This window comes from Nomascus leucogenys, chromosome 22a (assembly GCF_006542625.1).
Source record: "Nomascus leucogenys isolate Asia chromosome 22a, Asia_NLE_v1, whole genome shotgun sequence".
In the NCBI taxonomy this organism is placed as follows: domain Eukaryota; kingdom Metazoa; phylum Chordata; class Mammalia; order Primates; family Hylobatidae; genus Nomascus; species Nomascus leucogenys.
In genome coordinates, this window is record NC_044402.1 from 68,861,980 (window position 1) to 68,884,238 (window position 22,259).

The window sequence follows — 22,259 nt, forward strand, 5'->3', positions numbered from 1 at the left end:
CTTCCAGAAAAAATTTACTAACCCTTGGTCTAGGGAATTATGTTGCAACATCTTTCCTTATTTCGATTATAAGAGATAAGTCATTACTTTTTAAAAAAACTCTTAAATTACTCTTCCCAGTAATCAAAACTAGTATATCTTTTTTTTTTTTTTTTTTTTTTTTGAGACAGAGTCTCGCTCTGTTGCCAGGCTGGAGTGCAGTGGCATGATCTCGGCTCACTGCAACCTCCGACTCCCTGGCTCAAGCGATTCTCCTGCCTCAGCCTCCCAAGTAGCTGGGATTACAGGCACATGCCACTATGCCCAGCTAATTTTTGTATTTTTAGTAGAGACGGGGTTTCACCATGTTGGCCAGGATGATCTCGATCTCCTGATCTCATGATCCGCCTGCCTCGGCCTTCCAAAGTGCTGGGATTACAGGGGTGAGCCACTGCGCCAGGCCAAAACTAGTATATCTTAATAGAACTGTCTTATGTTTTTGCAGTCTTTTCAGGGGTTAATGAAGAAAGTATAAAAGGTTTGCTGCAAAATTTTAAATCAATCAGTAGTCATTACAATATATTTTGGAAGTATACAAAGAGGAGAGAATTACAGAATACCCTCCCCATATGAAGAAGTTGGCTCTGGGCTCACATGGAATGGAACATTACCTCAGTGTTTGCTTCTATCATGAAATACCTTGGGTATCAGTTATCTCTTTCTTAATGTATGTTCCATCCTTTTGAATGCATCAGAGAGAGAACCTCACTTGTGAGCTGACTTCCCTATGGAGCAAACAGAGCAACTGTGGACAGCCCATTTGCTTTCACTCCCTTGTACTCCCAGCCCCAGGTAACCATCACTAATCTGTTTTCTGTCACAATAGATTTGCCTTTTCAGAACATTTCATATAAATGGAATCACCCAATATGTGGTATTTGTGGCTAACTTCTTCCACTTGGCATAATGCTTTTGAGTTTCATATAGCTCAATCAGTACTTCATTTGAAAGGATATACCTCACTTTGTTTATCCATTCACCATTGAGTGGGTATTTGATTGTCTTTGCTTTTTGGCTGCTATGAATAATGCTGCTGTGAACATTCAGATAGAAGCCTTTGCCTGGACATGTCTTCATTTCTCTTGGGTAGCTACCTAAAAGAGAAATTGCTTACTGAGTCATATGATAAATTCAAATTTAGAGATATGAAATATGAACATGAATATCTAAGAAATTATCAAACTTTCTAAGATATACCATTTCATCTTCCCACCAGCAGTGTATTCAGGTTCCAGTTTCACTACATCCTCAAAAACATTGCTATTATCTCTTCGATTTTAACTATTCTAGTGGGGTGTGAAGTGATATCTCATTATAGATTCAATTTTTATTTCCCTTTTGAATAATGATGTTGCGTTATCATTTGATTATTGGTAATTTATGTATTGGTAGATATCTGTTTAGATCTTTTGCACGTTTCAAAGTTGTGTTTATTTTTGTACTATTGAGTTTTAAAAGTTCTTTATACAAATCCTTTGTGGGTTTAATGACTTGCAAACATTTTCCCCTAATCTATGGCTTGTCTTTTATTTATGGCATCTTTTGAAGGACAATGCATTTTGAAACATGAGTTATGAATTCATAACATGGAAGAGATTTCCAATATTTTTTTCTCATGTTGATTATTTTATTCCAAAGCTGAGATTTGTAGGAGTTTGTGGAACTCCTCCAGTGAGTCAGTGTCAGGATTGGTCACCTCACTAGGTAGTTAGGATATTTTGGATACCCACACAATGCTAGAGCTCTAGGCAGCACCAGGTTTACCTGCAGCCTATATCTGTTTACTTCATTTTCCATTTAGGGTGCATCTGTCAAAGGTGACTTCAAGGACATCGGTAGGGAGAGGTTGTCTTAGATGATTGATTCTATCTCAAGCCTAGCCTGAGGGTTTCATCCTGTGTGGACCACCAAGGCCAAGAAGTGGGAGTGCTCCTTTTTCATTTGTTTCCCCTACTCTTCATACATACCACTCATCTCTTTAAATAACTTTCTTTTATAATGCAAAAAGGATGATAAGGAATATAGGGGGAGAAGTTGAACATAAGAGCTATGTATAAAAATCTGAAAGCAGCTAGGCAGCACTATCAGAAGATATTGTATACTGCTTAAGGGCACATCCTCTGCCACTTACAAGACATGGAGTTCAGGCAAGTTGCTTGATCTTTCTGTGTCTCCTTCTATATCTCTAAAATGAGAGTAATAACAGTATTAACCTTGCAAAGTTTTTGTGAGGATTAATGAATTAGAACATGTAAGGTGTTTAGAAGCTATCGGCTGGTAATTATTTGGTAGATGTTAACTATTATTTTTGTTATTGTTAAACGATAGGTAGAGTGCTCCTGTACAAAAAGCACAGGCTTTCACATCAGACATCCCTGGTATCATCTTGAGTTTGAGTCCCCACTCCTGTGTTTACTAGCTGTTGACCTCAGATGAGCCATGTTGACATGTTGCTGTGATGGATAAAATAGAATTACACATTTGAATTCACTTAACAGTGGCTGGAAGATAGTAGGTAGTCGATAGATTTTTGTTGTTGTTGTTGTTGATTGTCTGGTTTTGATGTTAAGGAGGCATGATTAGCAATGCAAAAGAATCCTGTGACCCCTTTCTGAAGGAGAGCACCACAGGAGTTGAAGGAAGAGGGAAGTCTTGCAGAAGAAATGATGGGTGGGGGCCCTCTCTGGGAGATTTGTTTTTGACAGATGATGAAGGTTGGTCAAGGCAGCAGCAGGCCCAGATCTGATGTTTCAGGAGACACACACATTGGGCTAGTAGGGACCAAGACCCAGAGTCTAGAGGTGGGATTCATTTATTGAAAGCCTTGAGGCTCAATTTCTAAGTGTCTTCAGAGTTGTTCTTTTAGGAACCTCAATCTGGCTATAAATGGACAAAATCCTGGAGTCAGAAACCATGTTGAGGAACACTGCAGGTGTTAATTATTGACCTCGTTAGAAAGCAGTCCTAATCTCTAGGCTTGGTTCTGAGAATATCTGCATGCTGTCCCTTCATTGAAGGCACAGCTCTTCTATGAAGGCTTTCTAACTGTCTCCTTTCTTGTCATTGCTTTCCTGGTTAACCTGAGGTTCTACATGAAAGAGGTTTTATAGCACTAGGCAGTAATGTTACTCTAAAGCATGCAATGGAACAAAGAATGTGTGTTTGTTACCTTAGCCAGTATATTCCAACTATGTACAAGTGATTACAATAACCACTTGAGAATCAGTTTGCAATATGATAGTCTATCTCTGCCTTGAATTACCTAGTATATTCTAGGAAAAGTATAAATAATTTTATTTTTGTAATTTGAATTGTTGTTCATTCTGTAATTTAAATTGTTATCATTCATGAGATGATTTGAATGACCCATTTACTATAGTAACTCTAGCTGGAAATTTCTTACTGATTGCCTCCCCACCTACCCACTGCAGTCTTAAACTCTTGGGCTCAAGGGATCCTCCCACTTCAGCCTCCCAAGTAGCTGGGACTGCGAGTAGTCACCACCCCGGCCTCCCTTCTTTTATACATTTTCAAACTTTAAAAAAATCTTATGATGAAATCTTTGACAGTGGGGTGGATTACATTTCCTTTTTGTTGTTTCTCAAAGTATGAACATTGATTTGCCTTTATTGTGCTTTTCACTAGAAGAGGAAAGATAAATACAAGAATGTAGTTCATTCTCGATAAATGTTTCATAATGTCAAGAATCTTTTCGCTCCAAGTCATTTTTAGTTTCAGAACAATACCAGAAAGGGCCTGGCTACCCTCAGCTCCTATGTCCGTGAGCTCTTCCTCCACTACCATGAAGTGGGGACCTTCATACCTTTAATGACAGCCCCCTGTTGAGAGCCACTGAAGCCTTGCCCATTTTTCCCTGCTCTGTGTTACCCTAAAGTCTTGAGAGGATTTGGACATTGGGAAAACTACTTAGCTCTCAGGAACTTTGAGGTTTGTGTTCTGCCTTGTCCTCTTCTGCCTCTCTACGCAACCACTCTTTCCTTGCTGCTTACCCAGAGAAGGGGTGAGAAGGGACACCATCTCTATTTTAACAGGGCTTAATAGGTTTGATGTGGAAAGACTGAGTTCTCCAGGCATTTTTTCCCAGTGACACTAGGGCAGGATGACCTTGAGAATAGAGGTAACTCTCCAAATATTGTCACAAGCTTGGAGTGAAGACAAAAGATGTGACTGATTTTTTTAGAATAGGTAAGGCTTCCTTAGATTTACAGCTGTTGCCCATCCATCAGGAAGCAGCTTTGGAGATTAGCTTGTCAGGCCCTTGAGGAAGGACTTTGACTTAATTCATATTTATATTCCCAGCACCTAGTAGTATGTCTTGGTATTTAGTAAATCCTTGGTATATCTTAATAAATGGCTGTCTGGTTGTTAGCATAATAACAAATAGAATTTATTTGATTTGATTTCATTTTTATTTGGTAGACATTTTCCAAGAACTGAGCAAAAGTTCATTAGATTATTATTTAATAGTCTAATGCAAGAGTGAATTTTCCCTATGAGAATTCTACGTTTCAGGAAAGCAGACTTTCATTCTATATGGAACATAGTTTAGAGTGTAAGAAGAGTAGACCATCCCACCCATCCCTGCCACATACTATAGTTAAAGCACAGGTTGTGAACTGGCAGCCCCAAGTTGAATCTAGCCTGCACGATTTGGCCTGTATGATTTTTATTTTTAATTAATTAATTTATTTTTTGAGACAGAGTCTCACTCTGTCGCCTAGGATGGAGTGTAGTGGTGCAATCTCATGCCTCAATTCTCAAGCAATTCTCATGCCTCAGCCTCCAGAGTAACTGGGACTACAGGCGCACACCACCACGCCTGGCTAATTTTTTGTATTTTTAGCAGAGACATGGTTTCACCATGTTGGCCAGGCTGGTCTCGAACTCCTGACCTCAGGTGATATGCCCGCCTCAGCTCTCAAAGTGCTGGGATTACAGGCATGAGCCACTGCGCCTGGCCTGATTTTTATTTTTAATAGAATTAATCGCCAGCATTTAAAAAGTCTGATGTCTTATTTTTCAGCTTTCTGTGAAAAAATGGGGGAAAATCTGACAACACTTGAGTTTGCATTCTTTCTTGACATTTGACCGGCCCTTATTTCAGTGGGATATTGAAATAGCCACATTCCCCAGCATTGCCAGCATAGAAACTGTGTGCCAGTAACCATTCATCTCAGTACTCTGAGAGCTAAGTTTAACCAGCTCCTCAATTGCCTTAACCTGCCTAGTCCCTGTAGAGATTTAAGTTTGCAACTTTTGTTTAGAAACTCAGTTTAAAGGTCTTACATGATGACCTTGAAGGTTAGATTATTTAATTTTGTGGCTGTAAAATACCAGAATACAAAAAGATTTTAAAATCCATGAATAAACATACTTACTTTGTTCATCTGTACATCTTCATTGGTCGATTTATCCATGTATCATGTCTTATTTATAACACCACATTGCCATGGAAATTCACTGCTGTACTTTTCACTTTCCAGCCCTACTAAATTTTATCCTTAACATTTTCAGAGCTGCTTGTACAAAGTACAGATTTAGTGTAGTAGCAATCTCAAGTGGTTTTATAACATTAAATATTAAATAACTTTAAAAATACAAACAAGGGAAAAGTAAGAAGTCAGCCAAATCCTGACACAGAAATTTAACAAAAAAGCAACACAGAGTCTGTCATTTACATGACCTACTGCTTAACCACTTTGTGAGAATGAAGCCCTCCTTCATTCTACACTGGTGTCTTCCTCAAGTCTAATAGGAGATGTCTGTCGTAGAGTCATATTGTAGTTGGTAGTTTGTCTAGCCATTGGCACTGGCCCATACTCATGAAACTTGAAGTCATTTATTGGGTGCACGTCATATACCAGCTATATAAAAATAGTAATGATAGTTAAGAGTTATGGAGCCCTTGCCATGTGTTGAATGCTATTCTATATACTTTAGAAGTATTGCCTCATTTAATCCTCATTCTAACCCGTTGAAGTAGGTGGTTTTATTTTCATTTTGCAGATGAGAAAGAGGCATAGGGAGTGCCTAGGATCAAACAGACTGTGTGAAAATTGTGGAGGAAGTCTTCATGCCCAGGCTGAGTGAACATAGCTTCCTGAGAGCTAGTCCTGTGTAGAAGCTTTAAGTCACAGATCTTTCACTCAGAGTTGAAAATATCCAACTGATTGTTGGTCACTTAAAGGATGACTAATAACATATGTCATCTTAATGTTAGAACAATATCTCATGGGGATAAACACTTCTTGGGAGGTGGAGATCAGAGAAAACTGCAGGAGGATCATGAAAGGTTGAGTTGGATAAAGAAGAAAACTCAGGGTTAAGGCTTTTTTGTGTTGTTTTGTTTAATTCACATATGGTGAAACAAGAATGAGATTTGTCTAGTCTCCCTAAAAAGGTTATCCCAGGCTAGGCCAGAGCAACAGTTGATTAGCTTTACCCAGCTAAGAAAAGGGTGGAGGCACAGAGACATCATATGGGTTGCCTGTTGCAGAGATTTTGAGATTCAAGTTGGCTGAGAATATTAAAGCACTGGGGGATTAGGAGTGTTGGCCTCTGGATATGTAAGAATTGCTCTCTGGTGACAGTGCCTTAGGCCATCTGTCTGAGCAGCACTTCTTAAGATCTCAAACTCCTCTTGTTCTTTTTCTGTGTTTTGCAAGCAACCCCCGTGTAGATTTTTCTGCAGGAAGAGTAACTCTCATTCATGTCAAAGCAAATATTCTGGACTTTGTGACTGTTCTGTCATGATTAATCAATTGACAGCCTGGCTTACAGGTCTGGCTGTGGAACTCAGCTAATGCCAGCCTACCTCTTGAAGAAAGATAAAGACTAGATGTTTTGGGCTAGGGAAGAGACTGAGGGAATGGAGCAAAGGAAGTAAATGAAAGAGATATTTCCAATGCAGAACTTAGAGGTTTGATGCCTGGGATAAAGGGGGTTGAAGGCGAAGGAAGACTCAAGGACCTGGGACATTGAGTGGAGAATAGTGTCCTTGACAGAGATGGAAGGAAGAAACAGTGGATTCCTGGGAGAAAGATAATATGTTTTGTTTGTTTGTTTTTGGATTTTGAGCCTCAGGTGCTGATGTTTGGGTGTCCAGATGACATTGGGTGTCCAGGGATATAGAGATGGTTAAGGGCAGTGATTGCCCAGCATACAGGGAGTGGGTGAGTTCACCTAGCAGGAGCACATGGTGTGAAAAGAAGGCTGAGGATGGAACCTCAGGTGTCACTGGCATTGACAAACCAAGGGTTGTCTGTGCACAAGGCAAGAGAAGCAGAGGGTTGGGACAGAAAGGGAATGAGCACAGCAGCAGTGATTCAAACAAGGTGGAATGGCCAGTTGTGCCAAATATTGCAGGGTCAGGATACAAGACTTGACTAATATAGGACCTGGACTCAAAATATAAGAGTTCAAGAGAACTTAACGGTCTGATTGTTTCTCCAGAAGAGACACTTAAACTTGCCCAGGATCACCCTGTGAGTATCAGGCGTAAACACTGTTACTACAGTGTTTCCTGCTTGGCAACCTCATGATCTCATGTTCGCCCAATGTTTCATGCTGCTCATTTTCTAAGTATAGCTTTACAGTCAATATGTAATACCGTGTAATAGCAGCTAGGACCAGAAATCATGATGCTCGGTTCAAGTGGGCAGCTCAGTGTCACTGTCTTCCCATGCTCTTAGTGAAAAAAGGACCCTTGTTATTTAGAACATGAGGTGCTGCAGTATGAATATAGCTGATGTGTGAGCAACTCATAACCCTTCCAATCAGCATGCAGCTCATATGGCATCAGCCAGTCAGCTAAGAACTTCATTGTGTGCATTGTAATGGGGTTGGGTTTTGTGAAATGGCTTTTCTTATGCAGGAGTGCAAGTTCACTGGCATTTATTGGAAAAATCTAAGCAATGACAGATTGTTAGGCTGATTATGGTCCCTTCTCTGAGTGAGGAAGGAACAAGAGCATCTTCTCAAATAGAAAATACAAATTATCGGTCAGAAGTCTGTGCGACTACATTTGTTTTCAATTGGATGGGAGATCCTTGACATACATAGGTTTAACTTTCATACATATGTGCATACAAATGTATGTGTACATACACATATTTTCATAATATACATATGCATATGTGTGTGAACATATACACATATGTAAACATCTGTGTCTACACATACATGTATTTTCTTTACAAACAACTTAAAACTCCAGGAGATGAAGCATGAGTTTAAATGTCTGCATTGTGTGTCTGGTATGTTAGGGCAATTAAAAGAGCCCAGCTTGCTTTCACAGCTGGGAGGCTGGTAGCCTGGGGCAAGTTCTCAGCCCTGCTTGCCCATTGCATGGAAACAAACTTGGTGCTGTTGCGGGGTGCATGGTGGGAGTGACAGCGGCCTTTTCGGTTGTGTGGAAGCTGGGTGATGCCTGTAATTGCTGGCTTTCCCCCATTTCCCTGACCAACCTGCATGACACAGCAGAGGCAGCCATAATCTTCCTCGGAACATAACTCCATTGACCTGGGAACCACACCCCCATCCCCCACAGCAGCTGCAGCAACTCCTGCCCAAGGAGAGTCTGAGCTCAGACGTGCCTAGCCTTGCCCCCACCTGATGGTCCTTCCCGGCTCACTCTAGTAGCTGAAGACAAGAGGCATATACTCTTGGGAGTTCTAGGTCCCCACCCACTGCCTGATCCTCGCTGTACTACCACAGCTGATGCTGTCTTCAAAGCTCCAGCTCCTGGTAGGAGGCCAGTCAGCACAAAAATAGTTCATTAAACAACCAAAACTAAGGAACCTCACAGAGTCCATTTCACCACCCTGCCACCTCCTCTGGAGCTGGTACCCATAGCTGAGAGATCTGCAGATGGTTCACATCACAGGACCCAGTGTAGACAACCCCCAGCACCAGCCCAGATCCTGGTAGACCTGCTGTGTGGCTAGATCCACAAGAAAGATGACAATCACTACAACTCGGCTCTCAGGAAGCCACATCCCTAGGAAAAGAGGGAGAATACTACATCAAGGGAACACCTCATGGGACAAAAGAATCTGAACAGCAGCCTTGAACCCCAGACCTTCCCTCTGACATAGCCCACTCAAATGAGAAGGAACCAGAAAAACAATTCTGGAAATATGACAAAACAAGTTTCTTTAACACCCCCCAAAAATCACACCAGCTCACCAGCGATGGATCCAAACCAAGAAGAAATCCCTGACTGACCTGAAAAAGAATCCAGAAGGTCAGTTATAAAGCTAATCAAGGAGGCACCAGAGAAAGGTGAAGTCCAATTTAACAAAATAAAAAAAAAGATAGAAGAAAAGAGGGAAGAAATCTTTAGTGAAATAGCATAAATAAAATACAATCAAAACTTTAGGAAACACTGGATGCACTAAGAGAAATGCAAAATGCTCTGGAAAGTCTCAGCAATAGAGTCGAACAAGCAGAAGAAAGAGCTTCAGAGCTTGAAGACAAGGTTTTTGAATTAACACAATCCAACAAAGACAAAGAAAAAAGAATAAGAAAAATGAGCAAAGCCTCCCAGAAGTCTGGGATTACGTTAAACAACCAAACCTAAGAATAATTGGTGTTCCTGAGGAAGAAGAGAAATCTAAAAGTTTGGAAAACATATTGGGGAGAATAATCGAGGAAAACTTCCTTGGCCTTGCTAGAGCCCTAGACATCCAAATACGAGACGCACAAAGAACATCTGGAAATTAATCGCAAAAAGATCATCACCTAGGCGCACTGTCATCAGGTTATCTAAAGTTAAGACGAAGGAAAGAATCTTAAGAGCTGTGAGGCAAAAGCACCAGGTAACCTATAAAGGAAAACCTATCAGATTTACAGCAGATTTCTCAGCAGAAATCCTACAAGCTAGAAGGGATTGGAGCCCTATCTTCAGCTTCCTCAAACAAAGCAGTTATCAGCTGAAAGTTTTGTATCCAGCGAAACTAAGCTTCACAAATGAAGGAAAGATACAGTCTTTTTCGGTCAAACAAATCCTGAGAGAATTTGCCATTACCAAGCCAGCACTTCAGGAACTGCTAAAAGGAGCTCTAAATTTTGAAACAAATTCTGGAAACACATCAAAACAGAACCTCTTTAAAGCATAGATCTCACAGGATCTATAAAACAAAAATACAATTTAGGAAAAAAAATTAAAAAGCAAGGTATACAGGCAATAAATAGCATGATGAATGCAATAGTACCTCACATCTCAATACTAACATTGAATGTAAATGGCCTAAGTGCTCCACTTAAAAGATACAGAATGGCAGAACAGATAAGAATTCACCAACCAACTACTGCTGCCTTCAGGAGACTTATCTAATGCATAAGGACTCACATAAACTTAAGGTAAAAGAGTAGAAAAAGACTTTCCATGCAAATGGACACCAAAAGCGAGCAGGAGTAGCTATTCTTATATTAGACAAAACAAACTTTAAAGCAACAGCAGTTAAAAAAGACAAAGAGGAACATTATATAATGATAAAAGGCCTTGTCCAACAGGAAAATGTCACAATTCTAAATATTTCTGCACCTCACACTGGAGCTCCCAAATTTATCAACAGTTACTACTAGACCTAAAAAATGAGATAGATGGCAACACAGTAATAGTGGGGACTTCAGTACTTCACTGACAGCATTAGACAGGTCATCAAGACAGAAAGTCAACGAAGAAACAATGTATGTTTACTGTACCCTGGAACAAATGGACTTAATAGATTTTTACACAACATTCTACCCAACAACCACAGAATATGCATTTGATTCATCAGCACATGGAAACTTCTCCAAGACAGACCATATGATAGGCCACAAAAGTCTCAATAAATTTAAGAAAATTGAAATCATATCAAGCATTCTCTCAGACCACAGCAGAATAAAAGTGGAAATCAACTCCAAAAGGAACCTTCAAAACCATGCAAATACATGGATATTAAATAACCTGCTCCTGAATGATCATTGGGTCAAAAATGAAATCAAGATGGAAATTTAAAAATTCTTCAAACTGAATGACAATAGTGGCTCAACCTGTCAAAACCTCTGGGATACAGCAAAGGTGGTGCTAAGAGGAAGGTTCATAGCCCTAAATGCCTACATCAAAAAGTCTGAAAGAGCACACACGGACAATCTAAGATCACACTTCAAGGAACTGGAGTAGCAAGAACAAACCAAACCCAAACCCAGCAGAAGAAAGAAAATAACCAGAATCAGAGCAGAACTAAATGAAATTGAAACAAAAAAAAAAAATACAAAAGATAAATGAAATAAAATGTTGGTTATTTGGAAAGATAAATAAAATTAATAGACCATTAGCAAGATTAACCAAGAAAGGAAGAGAGAAAATCCAAATAAGCTCAATTAGAAATGAAACAGGAGATATTACAACTGACACTACAGAGATACAAAAGATCATTCAAGGCTACTATGAACACCTCTACACCCATAAACCAGAAAACCTAGCGGAGATGGATAAATTCCTGGAAAGATACAACCCTCCTAGCTTAAATCAGGAAGAATTAGACACCTTGAACGGACCAATAACAAGCAGTGAGATTCAAATTGTAATTAAAAACTTACCAACAAAAAAAAGTCCAGGACCAGATGGATTCACAGTTGAATTCTACCAGACATTCAAAGTACATTTGGTACCAATCCTATTGACTCTATTCCACAAGATAGAGAAAGAAGGAATTCTCCCTAAATCATTCTATGAAGCCAGTGTCACCCTAATACCAAAACCAAGAAAGGACATAACCAAAAAAGAAAACTACAGACCAATATCCCTGATGAACATAGATGCAAAAATCCTTAACAAAGTACTAGCTAACCAAATCCAACAACATGTCAAAAAATAATCCAGCATAATCAAGTGAGTTTCATACCAGGGATACAGGAGTGGCTTAACATACATCAGTCAATAAATGTGATACAACACATAAACAGAATAAAAACAAAAATCACACGATCATCTCAATAGACCCAGAAAAAGCATTTGACAAAATCCAGCATGGCTTTATGTTTAAAACCCTTAGCAAAATTGGCATTCAGCAGACATACCTGAATGTAAGAAAAGCCATCTATGATAAACCCACAGCCAAAATAATACTGAATGGGGAAAAGTTGAAAGCATTCCCTCTGAAAACTGGAACAAGACAAGGATGCCCACTTTCACCACTTCTCTTCAACATAGTACTGGAATCCTAGCCAGAGCCATCAGACAAGAGAAAGAAATAAAAGGCATCCAAATCAGTAACGAGGAAGTCAAACTGTCACTGTTTGCTGATGATATGATTATATACCTGGAAAACCCTAAAGACTCCTCCAAAAAGCTCATAGAACTGATAAAAAATTCAGCAAATCTTCTGGATACAAAATTAATGTACACAAGTCAGTAACTTTCCTATACACCAACAGCGACCAAGTGGAGAATCAAATGAAGAACTCAACCCCTTTTACAATAGCTGCAAAAGAATAAAATACTTAGGAATATGTCTAACCAAGAAGGTGAAAGACCTCTACAGGGAAAACTGCAAAACACTGTGAAATAAATCATAGATGACACAAGCGAATGGAAACACATCTTATGCTCATGGATGGGTAGAATCAATATTGTGAAAATGACCATACTGCCAAAAGCAATCTACAAATTCAGCGCAATTTCCATCAAAATACTATCATCATTCTTCACGGAACTAGAAAAGCAATCCTAAAATTTATATGGAACCAAAAAAGAGCCCACATAGCCAAAGCAAGACTATGCAAAAGAACAAATCCGGAGGCTTCAAACTATACTATAAGGCCATGGTCACCAAAACAGCGTGGTACTGGTATAAAAATAGACACATAGACCAATGGAACAGAACAGAGAACCAGAAATAAAGCCAAATACTTAAAGCCAACTTATCTTCAACAAAGGAAACAAAAACATAAAGTGGGGAAAGGACACCCTATTCAACAAATAGTGCTGGGATAATTGGGAAGCCACATGTAGGAGAATGAAAATGGATCCTCATCTCTCATCTACAAAACTCAATTCAAGATGGATGAAGGACTTAAATCTAAGACCTGAAACTATAAAAATTCCAGAAGATAACATTGGAAAAACCCTTCTAGACATTGGCTTAAGCAAGTTTTTCATGACCGAGAACCTAAAAGCAAATGCAGAAAAAAACAAAGAGAAATAGCTGGGACTTAATTAAACCAAAGAGCTTTTGCATGGCAAAAGGAAGTCAGCAGAGTAAATAGAGCACCCACAGAGTGGGAGAAAATCTTCGCAATCTATACATCTGACAAAGGACTAATATCCAGAATCTAAAAAGAACTCAAACAAATCAGCAAGAAAAAAAAAATCAAACAATCCCATCAAAAAGTGGGTTAAGGACATTAATAGACAATTCTCAAAAGAAGATATACAAATGGCCAACAAACAGGAAAAAATGCTCAACATCACTAATGATCAGGGAAATGCAAATCAAAACCACAGTGTGATACCACCTTACTCCTGCAAGAATGGCTATAATAAAATAAAAAAGTAGTAGATGTTAAGATGGATGTGGTGAACAGGGAACACCTCTACACAGCTAGTGGGAATGTAAACTATTACAGCCACTATGGTAAAGAACTAAAGGTAGAACCATTTGATCCAGCAATCCCATTACTGGGTATCTGCCCAGAGGAAAATAAGTCATTATATGAAAAAGATACTTGCACACGCATGTTTATAGTTGCACAGTTCACAATTGTGAAAATGTGGAACAAGCCCAAATGCCCATCAATCAACGAGTGGACACAGTTTATTTATCCACTCGTTGATTGATGGGCATTTGGGCTGGTTCCACAATGCATACACACACACACACACACACACACACACACACATACATACATACACATATATACGTATATATTTATATATATGTATGATGGAATACTACTCAGCCATAAAAAGAAATGAATTAATGACATTCGCAGCAACCTGGATGAGATTGGAGACTATTATTCTAAGTGAAATAACTCAGGAATGGAAAACCAAACATCGTATGTTCTAACTTACAAGTGGAAGCTATGAGGATGCAAAGGCATAAGAATGACACAATATATTTTGGGGACTCAGGGAAAGGATGGGAAGGGGGTGAGGGATAAAAGACTACAAATTGGGTTCAGTGTATACTGCTTGGGTGATGGGTGCATCAAAGTCTCACAAATTACCACTGAAGAACTTACTCATGTAACCAAATAACACCTATTCCTCAAAAACCTATGAAAACAAAAAAATTTAAAAAAAAAATAGAATGAGCTTCCTCAGCCAACTAGGATCCATTCCTGTTCATGTTAATTTAATTTAATTTTTTCTTCTCATCGAATTCACCTAACAACCTTAAGAATTAGGTATTTTAGTCCCCATTTTCAGATAAAGAAACTAAAGACATTTTACTCTATTGTTAATAGATGTGGATTTAGTAATAAGTGATGGATTCTACCCCATCCCTGTGGAAGTTCTGTTACTCAGTCTCGTGTTTTGTTATGAGATGTATAGTAGAGCCTGCAGCAGAAAACTGACACCAAACAGGGTAATAGAGAAGGGGAAATTCACCTTTTTTTTTATTTTTTATTTTTTAAGACAAGGTCTTGCTCTGTTGCCCAGGCTGGATTGCAGTGGTGTGATCACAGCTCACTGCAGCCTTGTTCACCTGGGCTCAAGTGATCCACCCACCTCAGCCTCCTGAGTAGCTGGGATTACAGACACATGTCACCAAGCCCGGCTAATTTTTGTATTTTTTGCAGAGATGGGGTCTCAGTATGTTGCCCAGGCTAGTCTTGAACTCCTGGGCTCAAGCAGTCTGCCCAGCTGGGCAAATTCACTTCTTAAAATCAAATGTACATGCTTTTTGAAAACTTAAGAACTTTGGCTTTAGTTTTCTCTTTTCCTTTGCAATCACAGTATCAGTGCTGAAGAAGTGACTTTTTGTCTTCAGTCTGCTTTCAGATAAGAAAAAAATTACATAGAGCCTTGATGTTCAAGGGACACATGACATTAGTTTGACTCTAAATAATAATAAACATTTGGCTACTTTTGCTTGAAGCACACACTAAAGAATTGTGACCTTTGCCAGTGCATGCTCCAAAGTCATATTGACTGAATTTAATTTTGACCACAATAGATCAATATTTTATTCCCTTTTTTATCCTTACACTAGACAGTGGTTAGTTGGAAAATTCTTGCTTATCTTTTTCTGATTCCCACAAATTATGGTCATTCAAATGAGTGTAAATAGACTTTAAGCTGACAATTATAAGATTAGTGTACATTCAGGGGATTCTAGAAGTAATGAGAGGTATTTTATAGGCAGAATTTCACCTAATAGAATGACACTGAATTTTTTGCAGATGTATTTTGAATAGATTGTAGGGACTAGGGCTGATGTTGGGAAGACTAATGGGAAGGGACAGATACCAGTGGTGCTGAATTCTCCCCTGCTGGGTGCTTGACAAGGGTAGTCAACTTGGTGAGAAAAGAATGGGTCCCAATAAAGAACAATATGGGCTAGCTGTTAATGGAGCCTATGACCAAAGTACTAAAAAACAAAATCAAAATTAAATCTGTGAAATAGAACATAGTGGATTTAGAACTATATATGCATACAATATCTGATACAATTCCAATGGCAATTTTAGTGACAGGAAAACAAGAAAATTAATTATGATGCTTAGAAAAAGATGGTTGGAATGATGGCATAAAGAACAAGTCATATGACGTTTCTAAGTATGAGAGAAGGAAAAGACATAGTCATTTAATACATTTTGAGTGAGCATAATTCTTGTGTACAGAATCTTTTATTTTATTTTATTTTTTATTTTTTTATTTTTTATTTATTTATTTTTTTTTTTTTTTTGAGACGGAGTCTTGCTCTGTCGCCCAGGCTGGAGTGCAGTGGCGCAATCTCGGCTCACTGCAAGCTCCGCCTCCCGGGTTCACGCCATTCTCCTGCCTCAGCCTCTCCGAGTAGCTTGGGACTACAGGCGCCCGCCACCACGCCCGGCTATTTTTTTTTTTTTGGTATTTTTAGTAGAGACGGGGTTTCACCGTGGTCTCGATCTCCTGAACTTGTGATCCGCCCGCCTCGGCCTCCCAAAGTAACTGGGATTACAAGCGTGAGCCACTGCGCCCAGCGTGTACAGAATCTTTTAATAATGAAATATTTTACAACACAGAGAAAATGTAACAAGCACAGAGGCTAATATAATAAAAACCCACCCAGTAATATTTGATGCTGTTTTAAAGGACGGAAATGTTACAGAATCAGCTAAAGCTCCCCATATACCCCAGGAATGTCCAATCTTTTGGCTTCCCTGGGCCACACTGAAAGAAGAATTGTCTTGGGCCACACATAAAATACACTAAGGATAGTCATTGAGCTAACAAAAAATCACAAAAAAATCTAATAATGTATTAAGAACGTTTACAAATTTATGTTGAGCTGCATTCAAAGCTGTCCTGGGCTGCATGTGGCCTGCAGGCTGTGGTTTGGACAGCTTGCTGTATACTTTCTCTGTTCTTTACTCTTCAAAAGTGACGTCTATCCTGAATTCGATGTTTATATTTTCTTGTTTTGTTTTTACTACATATATGTGTGTTTTTATATATGCATATATATGAGAGACATATAGCATTCCTTTGCAAATCATCAGACTTTCCATAAGTGCCTAATATATTTTTTGAATCAATGATTTAATGAAGACTCTTCTGCCCAAATTAAGTTCACCTTTGAGGGGAGAATGAAAAGTGAATAGGTGAATGGGTTTGACTTACGTCCAACCTCAAAGACTTTGCATTGATAATTCTGTTCCCTTTCAAACAGAAAGAGCTGAGCCTTAAGCAAATGAAGAAAACTATTTGGAGTTACAGAGTTAATTATTGATGGAGGTGGAAATAGTTTCAGGAAATGTTTGTCTTAAAGCAAGAATTCAAGTCTGCATAACGTGTCCATCGGATGAGTAACATCTTTTCCCCTAGCTATCATATTTCTTTGGACGTTAGTTTCTTTAAACTAATGAAAGCTTGAAAGCTACTCTAGAAATTTAGATTTTATGTCAGAGTTTCCAAAAAGGAGTCTTTCATCTCACCTTTATTTTATTGTTTAAGACATATGGGATGTTTTTCAAACTACAGTCTATTTGCTTCCTCCCTAGTTGATGAACATCTCCATTGAACTCAAGTAATAAAGTCAGTGTCTCAGTAACAGCTCGAAAAGGAGACTACTGACCTAAAAATCGTGTGACAACTTTTTAACAATGTTTACAGATGAAACCAATCAGTTAACCAAGACTTCGAGCCTATTCCTCCTTCAGAATGTGGTGTCAGTTGAACTGATGGAAACAGAGTAGAATAATGATTACCAGGGATAGGGGTGGGGGAAAGAGGGAGATGTTGGTTGACAGATAACAAACTTTCAGTTATAAGATGAATACATTCCAGGGATCTAATGTATAGCATGGTAAGGTGACCCAGGTTTAAAACTAACTAGATTATGGGAATCATTTCACAAAGTATCTGTATATAAACTACCATGTTGTACACCTTCACATCGTACAATTTTCTCTTTCAGTTATACCTCAGTAAAGCAGGCAAAAAAAATGCCGTGTTACAATCTTTGGAGAGAGACACTTTGTCTAAAAGCTCATGGGACAAGAAAGAATTTTGTATCTGAATCATTAACATGCTTGAATATGTCTGATGGCTTTGTTAGACTTATTAAATGCAAAATAATTGAAGGACCTTATTTTGTTCCACAAATCAAAAATTCACCAATCTACCCAAACAAAGGCTGAAGCTGGTGACTTTTAAGAACTTTAGATGTCAGTTTAATCTGTAAAATTTGATATTTATACACTAAAGAACACTATACTCAAAAAATAGGCAGTATATCAGGTATCTGAGTTTTTTTCTGACACTTGTGGCATAGTTACCCATTTCTAGTCTTGACTTTCAGGTCACAGGACCCCAAGATATCAATGGAGACCTGGTGTGAAAAATGGGGACACCTGTTTTCTTTCACAAAGTTACTTGTTAAATGTAGGAAAGTTTACAATTCCATGGGTCTTCTATCTGTAGAATAAGGTCATAGATAGGCTCTTAGGGACCCTACCTAGGCTATTTAAAAACAATGTCTGCTTCAAGAAAATTTAAGAGTGCAGGATTAGATGCCTCTGATTTATGTGGACAGAAATACACTGATGTTGCTGTAAAACACCTGTAAGACCGAATCGTTGCATTCAGTGAGCTGTTTTTCTGCTAGTATACATTCATGACACCAGCTCTGAATAGGATTTTAGCTAAGTCATTTCACATTGAGTGTGTGCTTTATATTATTTAGAGAAATGAAGAGTAGACAAAATCTTATTTGCCCTCCTACCTTAGTATAGAAAAGGAGCTGAAACAGAGATGGTAGCAGCAGAGTAATGGTATTTATAGTCAAAATAAGATTTTAATGTATGTGCTAAAACTTTTAATATTTAGTAGTAAAAATCATGATCTCTGGAGTCAAATTGCTTGGATTTGAATCCCAAATTCACCATGTACTTTGGCAAGTAATTTAAACTTGCCATCTTATGGTACGATGGGAATGATAGTGGCACAGTGTATCTATCCCACAGGGTTCTTAACAAAATGTAGGTGAGTTAATATATGTAAGACTCTTGTGATGGTATCAGGTATAAAGTAAGTACCCATGAAATGCCAGCTGTTACTGTTTTGTAAAAATAAATAGGTGACACCCCCCTCTCCCGGCCAAGAGAACCTATTATAAGTAAAAGGACTTCACAAAGATGACTATTTCTATCAAACCTGAATCCACAACTTCATGTCCAAACTTTGTGGAAGGGAATGTGTCACATATAATAGGGAAACCTCATTGGAAAGTTTTTATAAATTCCATTGTACTTGACTGGAAAACTGATAAAAATGAGTGTAATATGTCTATCTTGTAGCTTTGTTCATATCTCATGAAAGTCATCAGCTCTGAGTTTTGAGTGGAAAAATAGGCACTTAATCTACTTTGTTCTTAGAGGTAAAGTGATTTATGTATTTTAAAGTAACAGTAGATTGAAGTCTGTATTTGTTCCTAAATATATTCTGCTCATTTATCCAACTGTATAATTTCACTTCATTTGTAATAATTTGTAAGATACAGCGCAGTGATTTATATTGTGTTAAATTTTATGAAAGAAAAATTTTAATGTCATAGGTATAAGCCATACTTCACCTCTCTTCATGGATTTGATAATAAATTAGTTAATCTTTTTGTTTAGATGATGGAAAAGCTGAAATGAGAAATGTCTCAATAAAATCAGTTTCAGAATCAAAAGAACCGTATACTGGTTTTTTGGTGCTCTAGCAATGTATCTTAGTTTTACACACAATAACAGTATTTTTCATTAGCTAGACCATTCCAGAGTTGACTATTTTTTATTCCAAATTTCTATCAGATTGATTGATCACTTTAGAAATTGGATTGGCAATATATGTCATCTCTCTCCCCTTTTTTGTTCATACTTGCACAGTTCCTGGAAGTAGTTGATAAATTATTTGATCTATTGTGGTTTAAATATACTTAAAAGTCAGTAAATAAAAGGAGCACTCGTACTCTTAATAAAAATTTAGATGTCAATTTAGGAACTATTCTTTGCAAGCCACTGTTTGTGGTCAGAAATGCAAAGATAAATAAAACTCAGTCTTGCTCTACTTGGAACTCAGAAGCAATTCAAAGGCTTGTGGCTGTAATCAAAGAGAAGGAGAGGAGGTAAAGAACAAGTCAGAATTACAGTGTTTTCCATGTTGCAGCATCCAGAAAAGGTGGCTTTATGGAACAACTAGAATTTGACATAAATCCTGAAGGAGCCACAGTGGCTCAGCAGGTAGAGAGAGGTGAGTGAGTAGGACAGAGAAAAACCCTCTGGGTAATAATCGTTAATAAGCTTAATATTGTTTTAGCTACCCTGGTATTGAAAAGAAGTGTCTTTTCAGTCCTCTTCTATCCCCAGATTTGCAAGCAGTCAGTTGCCATTCATCACAGTAGAGACAGTTCCTCAATTATGCAGCATCCACTAATATCCACCAGGTTAGAAACATCATTTTAGCTGAATACATTGTCTTCAATTTTTAGGTCTAAAATCAGGAAGAAGTAGCATAGCTTAATGGTTAAGAGTTTGGATGCTGGAACCAAACAGCCTAATTTCCAGTCCCGACTTTCTCTCTTACTAGCTGCGTGGCTTTCAGCAAGTAATTAAACCTACTCTGTGCTCATTTCCTCATCAGGGGAAAGAAAAATAAAGATGTTGATAATAGTGCCTACCTTGTTGTGTGGAACAGTTTCATTAAATGACTTCCTATTTGTAAAGTGCTTAGAAGAACTCAGGGGATAGAGGAAGTACTATATAAAAGTTGTAAATCAAATGGCCCTGGTATGCCTGCCCTGGTCTCCCTCGAACATGTGCTGAGTTGTGGGGGGTGGTGGCTGCTCTGGATGATTCCCCTGCTTCTGCTGCCTCTGTAGTTTACAATCCCTTGCCTTTTGGATGACACCTGGCAACAAGACCTGAGACCTCAATGCTCTGATTTCCTGCTTCAAATGCACATTTTAGTAGTCTTGATTTTAACAAAGAGCCCTGTTCAACCTTGTTGTGTAAGGACAATAAACCAGATTCAGTGGGTGGTAGTTTTTACTAGCTTCCTTTTCTAATTTTCAGGTTTGAAAGATATAAAAGGCTTCCATATCCAAGCAAATGTAGTGGAACACATTGACGTCTCTAGGCAAAGCAGAGTGCTCTAATTCTGTAGAATTTGAGAGAGGGCTTTAGAGTCACTGCTAGGTTTGTGTCCCAGTTTTTCCACTTACCACGTGTCTGACTTTGGACAGGCTAATCCCTAGGCTTCTTTTTCCAATACTGGTCTTACAAAGTTGCTTCCTTATTTGGAGTCTTTCTGGGAATTGGTGGTCCTTCTGAGCATCCTCCACAGATCGTTTAGGATTCAACTTCTGGTTCCACTAGCTAAGCTAACATTTCTCCCCTGCAGCTTTCCAGGCCCTGAAACGGTGGTTGTCTTCACTCCAGTTTTGTGTCCCCGGGCGTTTATGCTTTACTGAACAAAATCCCTCTTTTGCCTGTTTAGTGGTACATTCATAAAGACACAGAGGTAAATTTACCTTGTTTAACCAAGAGTAATCTTTAAGTGTTTAAAGAAATAGTCTTAGTCTGTTTCTGTTATCAAAAGAAGTCTTTTGAAATTTTCCTGTAAGAATGAATTTAATGTTTCCTTTCCTTGTTTTCATTAATCTAAGAATTCATCCCTTGATTGTTATTGCTAAATATTTTGTATTAAATTATCCCTTAAAAACAAGAGCATTTAATTTGGCAATGAAATTTAGGGCAATGATTTATGTTGCTAACCATAGTCTTTTTATGCTAGAATTATACTTTTTGAAATATTATTTTTTGTTTGTATATTGGTGGGTCAGAATAGGCTGAAGTAATTTTTTCATAAAGGTTAATGAATAATGTATTTTCAGAGCTTCTGAATATGTGAGAATACTTTTCATATATTCCTCTGCAAATGAGAGGAAGTTTGCCTGGCAGAAGCTTTCTTTGATTGAGCCTTCCCTTTCTTTTGGCACTTAATAATACAGCAGAGAACTGTAAGACCAACTGGATATTTGTTCTTTTGATGGTGGTTTGTTTTCATTTGATTTATGTGTGTCGACTTGCTGTTTTTATGCTTGAACACTGAAGTATTTTTTTTTTATTTTAAACCTAGCATTCAACATTTTTGTCAGAATATCGCTTTGAATTGATATTGTTTGGAATGCAGTTTAGTTGTCGGTCTTTTTTTTTCAGTTCACTTTTTTTTTAGTCTTTTTGTCTTTGATTATTCTATTTCAGTTCTTGTATTTTCTCAGAAACAACTATAATTAGATTTGTTTTCTAGTCTTCCAGATCTAGGATCTTTTTTCATCTTTAGTTCATTTCTCTGGCCTTATGGGGGTGTTTACCCTCTATGTAAATGACTTAATTTTATACTGTATGTATCTATGTTCCTCTCCTCCAGTGGACAATAATGCTGCACTTCATATTTCAGACTCTGTGCAATGCTCCTTTATTCCACCTATAATCTCTTTATCTTACCCAGCAGT

The 22,259-nt window shown here is 38.2% G+C and overlaps 1 protein-coding gene across 1 annotated transcript in view; it reads left to right on the forward strand.

The window, feature by feature from the left end:
* Positions 1 to 22,259, forward strand: part of CERS6 (ceramide synthase 6) — a 326,541-nt gene that overhangs the window by 156,952 nt on the left and 147,330 nt on the right. The gene's annotated exons all lie outside the window — the stretch shown is intronic.